Consider the following 6,113-nt stretch of genomic DNA (forward strand, 5'->3'; position numbering starts at 1 on the left):
ATTTGGATCAACAACCTCATCAAGATTATGGATCATAAACCCAAGGCAAAAGGAAAGCAGGGAGAGGCCTCAAAGCCCAAGAAACACAACAGAAGCTCAGTATAGAAAGTGTATAAATAGGATAGAATTGAAGTTAGGAGAGGAATTTTTTTTACCTTTTTCATTTTTTGCTAGTTTTCATATCTTTGTAGTTGAATTCAGAGCTATGACTCACTAAACCCCCTTTTCATTGGGTTAGGGAGCTCTATTTTAATTCAATGAATCAATAATAGTTTTATCTTCTTCTTCAATCTTTTCTCTTGAATTTTGTTAGAAAGCTTCTCGATCTAATTCCATTGGGTAGTTGTCTTGGGAAAGAAACTACCCATACTTGGAATCCTTCGGAGCCTTGGGAAAGGAATGGAGGATTCGTGCTAGAGAAGCTTTCTCACAGTGAATTGGATTGGGGTTTGGATGGATATTGTGACATGTAATCCTACCAAATTGTGGTTCATGAAACTGTGTGGTATAATCAGTGATCGAGCATCATCTCTTCTTATGAACATTTAAACCAAGGGATTGGGAATTTGTTTGTTTTTATAGAGAATTGGTGAGCCAAGGGATTGGGATCCAATCATATAAGATTGCCAAGCAAAATTTAATGAACGCATTGCTTGAGGAAGAGATAAACGTGTTTTGATTCGGAGATCTCAATATCTCCTATAACCCAATGAATTCCCCATCTCCGATTTTCACTTTCTCTTTACATTCTGCAACTCAATTCATGCAATCACCCCCATTCCCTTTTAATTTCAGCAATTTAGCTTCTGCTCTTTAATTCATGCAATTTAAGATTCCGCCATTTCAATTTCTTGTCATTTACGTTTCCCGCCAATTTTACATTCCGCAATTCTCATCTAATTCTTGATTCCGCTCAACTAGATACACTTCTAATCCGAATTGCTCATTCAACCAATCCTTGTGGGATTCGACCTCACTCTATTGTGAGTTTTTACTTGACGATAACCGGTGCACTTGCCGGAAGGAATTTTGCCGATCGTGCAATTTCCTAAATCGTGGCATAACTAGTTTATGCGCATCAGAGACGCGTACGCGTGGAAAGTGAACGATGCGCTCACTTAGAGAACGCAACGTTCCACTGGGATCTGCAACAAATGGATGTTTTGATCCACTTCTTAGAAGGCCACAAAGCCCACTCCAAGTACTTGAAGCCATAATTGGAAAGTGTATAAATAGCTAGGAATTTGATTTCATAAGGACCTTTTGTCATTTTTCGATTTTTACTTTTTTTTTTGCCTCTTTCTGTTAGTTTTCATTAGAGAGTTGAGAGTGGGGATCAGATCTGAAATTTTTCTTTCTGTTTTTGCTTTCTCTTCTCTACAATTGTTACTTTCAGTTTTGGGTTCTCAACTTGAGATTGGAGAATTCTCTTGAATTTCTTCATCTTATAGTTCTTTTTCATCTTTTTCCTTTGATAGCTTTATGAATTGAAGATCTGATCTTAGCTTTCTGTGTGTTTTCTTTCTTCTGCAATTTACGCTTTTAGGTTTTGTTAAGAGAGTAATTGAGATTTTATCTCCCTTCCTGTTTCGTTAAGTTTACTGCACTTTTTCATTTTCGAATCATGATTGATCTTTAGTATACTGCAATTTACATTTTTCAGCTAAATTTTGAATCTCAGTTCCCAATTCCCTTTATTCTTGATGCAATTTAAGTTTCCCAACAATTTAGATTCAGCAATTTAAGTTTCTTGCACTTTAAGTTTTTGTCATTTACCTTTCTTACAATTTAAGTTTCAGCTCTTTTACTTTCTTGCTCTTTAAGTTTCTGCAATTTACTTCTTCTGCACTTTAAGATTCAGCTAATTTTTATTTTGCACTTTTATTTTCCTGCAATTTTACTTCTGTTAATCAAGTTCCAACGAAATCATCAAATATTCGCTTAACTAAATTCATCGCCTAACTAAAATTGCTCAATCCATCAATCCCTGTGGGATCGACCTCACTCTTGTGAGTTATTACTACTTGATGCGACCCAGTACACTTGCCGGTGAGTTTGTGTGGAATCGTTTTTCCCTCATCAATAATATCCAAATTTGGGTTCTTGGCCATCAAGTTCCTCGGAATACTTTGGGAATCAATACTTCAACATCATGAAATAATATATACGCTCTATTCAAATATGTAAAAAGATTTTAAGGAAGATGAAAGAAAACAACCCAAGTAACTGATTCTAAATACTACCAAAGTGGCAATGTCTCACTGTCACATATAACATAACGGAATGGAGAAAACAATGGTGATTTTTCCAATAATAGCATCTAATATGAATCAAAGTGAAATCAAATAACAACAACCCAATAACAAGAAAAATATAATAATATGATTTAAATCTAATGGACACTAATGGGAATTATTTTAAATCTAAAATAGGCAAAATAATATGTTCTTGTTACCTTTATGCAAAAATAATTCCAACAGAAAAGAGTATGCTCATAGTATATAGTAGCAGTGCTAAGTGCTAACTAATAATGCAGTATAATAATGGGGAATAAGGTTGAGCTTTAAATTACCGAGTCAATGTTGTAAAACTGACGAGCTCAAAAAGAGACAGATTAGACTTAAGAAACCAAAAACATCATCAATTTGTGGAGGTAAAGACTCATGAAGTAGACCTGTGAACAAGAATTTTATATACATGATTCAAAAAAATTAAAGAGGGAAAATTAATAAAGCAAAACAACAGAATGCAAGCAACCAAACGCAAATATGAGCGTGACAGAGAGAGAGTTAAATTACTGAGAGAGAGAGATAGAGAGAGAGAGAGAGAGCGTGACAGAGCTTCTAATCACGGCGACCCAGCTTCCTACGATGACGACGGATCTTCCTACAGTGGCGGTGGAGGCTACGTGGGTGTGGGGGCTGCGATGGCTATGCCATTGCGGATCTACGCAGCTGTGGGGGGTTGTGGGGAGCTGCAGTGGCTGTGGAGTCGGATGCGGGGGTGCCTGGCTGCAGTGGCTGCAAAGACTGCGGTGGCTGCAGAGGACGGGCTACCGTGCTGGGTGGCTGGGGGCTAGGTTTAGTTCATGCTTTGTGGTTTCGGAGAGGAGTGGATAGTTGTGCTGGGTGAGTGGGTGTATGGTTAGTGTTGGTTTCCTTAGCTTCGTTCTATAGTTTTAGCCTTTTAGGGTTTTCACGTTTTTTTCTAACTAAAGCACAAAACTTAATAATTGATTTAATGGTTAAATTTTTAGTGTACAAAATTAATTTTTATATTGTTCCAATTATCTTATACCGTACCATACTTAAACTTAATAATCGAATTTGGCATTATAAGTGGTCAGTGATGATGGGCTAATTTTTCATCTATTATTTATTATTATTTTTTAATTATTAAAATTTTTAAATTTTAAAAAGATAACATATTTAAAACTATAAAAAATACATAAAAATCTTGATTAATTAAAACTCAAATGATTAAAACTGTGACCATAGACCCCTTTAGGCCATCCCTTAAAACTGTGATCATAGACCCTTTTAGGTCACCCTCCAAAACCGTGACCATAGACCCCTTTAGGTCAAGCCCCAAAACCGTGACCATAGACCCTTTTAGGTCACCCTTCTGAAAAACCGTGACCATAGACTATTTTTTATCACTGTAAAAAACCGTGACCATAGACCCCTTTAGGTCACCCCCCAAAACCGTGATCATAGACCCTTTTAGGTCACCCTTCCGAAAAACCGTGACCATAGACCCTTTTAGGCTACCCCCAAAACCGTGACCCTAGACCTCTTTAGGTCACCCCCTGATGAGAGGACTTTTGCGTGGTCTTGAAATTTGCGGATAAATCCTCGTTGCAAGTATAGTTTCTAAACCTTCAAAAGTCCTTTCATACAAACGTTTTGGTTGTCACAAGTAACAAACCCCTTTGAAATTGATAACCGAGTATTCAAACCTCGGGTCGTCTTCTCAAGGAATTAAAGGGAAGTATGTTCTTATTATTGGTTATGAAGATTGTAAATTGGGGGTTTTGGAAGTAAGGAGGGAATATGTTTTATGACAAGTAAAATAAAATAATAATAATAATAATAAAATCTCTTGGCAAGGTATAAGAAATTGGAAGTCAAGACTTAGTTATCCTTATCAATAATAATGAAAGTTGAATCTTAATTCCACTTAGTTGACCTTTACTAAAGCAAAGGAAAGTCAAGGGACAAATTGGTTTGATCTTCGAATCCTATTTATTTCCTAAGAAAAGATTGGGATTATTGAAGTTCAACTCAATTGGCAAGATAACAATTATCAATTATGCTGTTGAATTGGATAACTCCTGAGTTACTGATTTCTTAACCAAAACCAAAAGGGAAAAAATAAATCTACTGGAATAAAAATGCCTTCAGATGGGAAGCAATAATCATGTAAATAAAAGAAAGCAATAATAACTGAAATACCTCAAATAATATTAATTCAAAGAAAATCATAACGTGAATGTAGCATAAGCCAAATAGGCAACATAACTAGTATAAGCATTAAAGTATCTGAAAATAAGAGATAAATATAAAGTAAAAGAACATTGAACCTGAGATTGAGAGTTACTCCTAAAACTAAGAGAAATCCTAAATCCTAATCCTAAGAGAGAGGAGAGAACCTCTCTCTTTAAAAACTACATCTAAAACTAAAATTGTGAATATGAAAAGCTTTTTGATGAATGGATGCATTTTCCCACTTTATAGCCTCTAATCTGTGTTTTCTGGGCCGCAAACTGGGTCAGAAACAGCCCAGAATTTGCTGGCTGCGAATTCAAACACGCTGATTTTTGTCACTGCGATGCGGCCGCATTGAGCACGCGATCGCGTCACCTAGCATCAGGGAAACTATGACATATTATATATCAAATCGAAGCCCCGAACGTTAGCTTTCCAACGCAACTAGAACCGCATTGTTTGGACCTCTATTGCTGAAGTTATAGCCGTTTGAGTGAAGAGAGGTCAGGCTGGACAGCTTAGCAATTTCTCCAACTTCTTGTATTCCTTCCACTTTTGCATGCTTCCTTTCTATCCTCTGAGCCATTCCTGCCCTATAATATCTGAAATCACTTAACACACATATCAAGACATCTAATGGTAATAAGAGAGGATTAATAATAAGCAAATATAAGATCAAAGAAGCATGTTTTCAATCATAGCACAAAATCAGGAAGGAATTGTAAAACCATGCAAATAGTATGAATAAGTGGGTAAAGAGTTGATAAAATCCACTCAATTGAGCACAAGATAAACCATAAAATAGTGGTTTATCAACCTCCCCACATTTAAACATTAGCATGTCTTCATGCTAAGCTCAAGAGAAGCTATAAAGAAGAAAGAGGAATGATAGAATGTATGAAATGCAGCCTATCTATATGAATGCAACTACATGCAAAATGTTTCTACCTACTTAGTTAAAAGTAAACAAATCCTTCAAGAAGAAATATGAACTGGATTTCACTAATTCAATCATGAAAATGAAGTACAAATAGACTTGCAAGAAGAAAATAGCTCATGAAAGCAGGGAACAAGGAATTGAGCATCGAACCCTCACTGGTGGTGTATACACTCTAATCACTCAAGTGTTTAAGGTTCGATTCTCTCAATTCTCTACTAACCTTGCTTTCTAAGGCTTGCTCTTCATCTAATAATCAAAAAAAATTTAATGCACAGATACACATATCAAGAGGTCTTTTAAGGGTTGTAATGGGGTTGGGGTTAAGGTAGGATTGTATTTGGCCAAGTGGACTAAAATCTGAATCCTTAATTAACTTAAACTTTCCACCTAACTTTAGACAATCCATGTAATCATAATACCACCCTTAACTATCCATTAACCATGTTTCCACATATTCATGCATCCTAATTTTAAGTACAGTACATATGCATTGCTTTCAACATTTACTTTGGGGCATTTTGTCCCCTTTTACTTATTTGCTCTTCTCTTTTTCTTTTTTCCCTTTTTTTTCTATTTTTTTTTTCTCAATGCATATGATTAATTTATTGAATGCATGAACATGTCCTAAACATTTCTTTCACATTTTTAGAAAATTCTAACATACTCAATTCTCAAACCAAATGTTT

This window comes from Arachis ipaensis, chromosome B03 (assembly GCF_000816755.2).
Source record: "Arachis ipaensis cultivar K30076 chromosome B03, Araip1.1, whole genome shotgun sequence".
NCBI classification, from domain to species: Eukaryota; Viridiplantae; Streptophyta; class Magnoliopsida; order Fabales; family Fabaceae; genus Arachis; species Arachis ipaensis.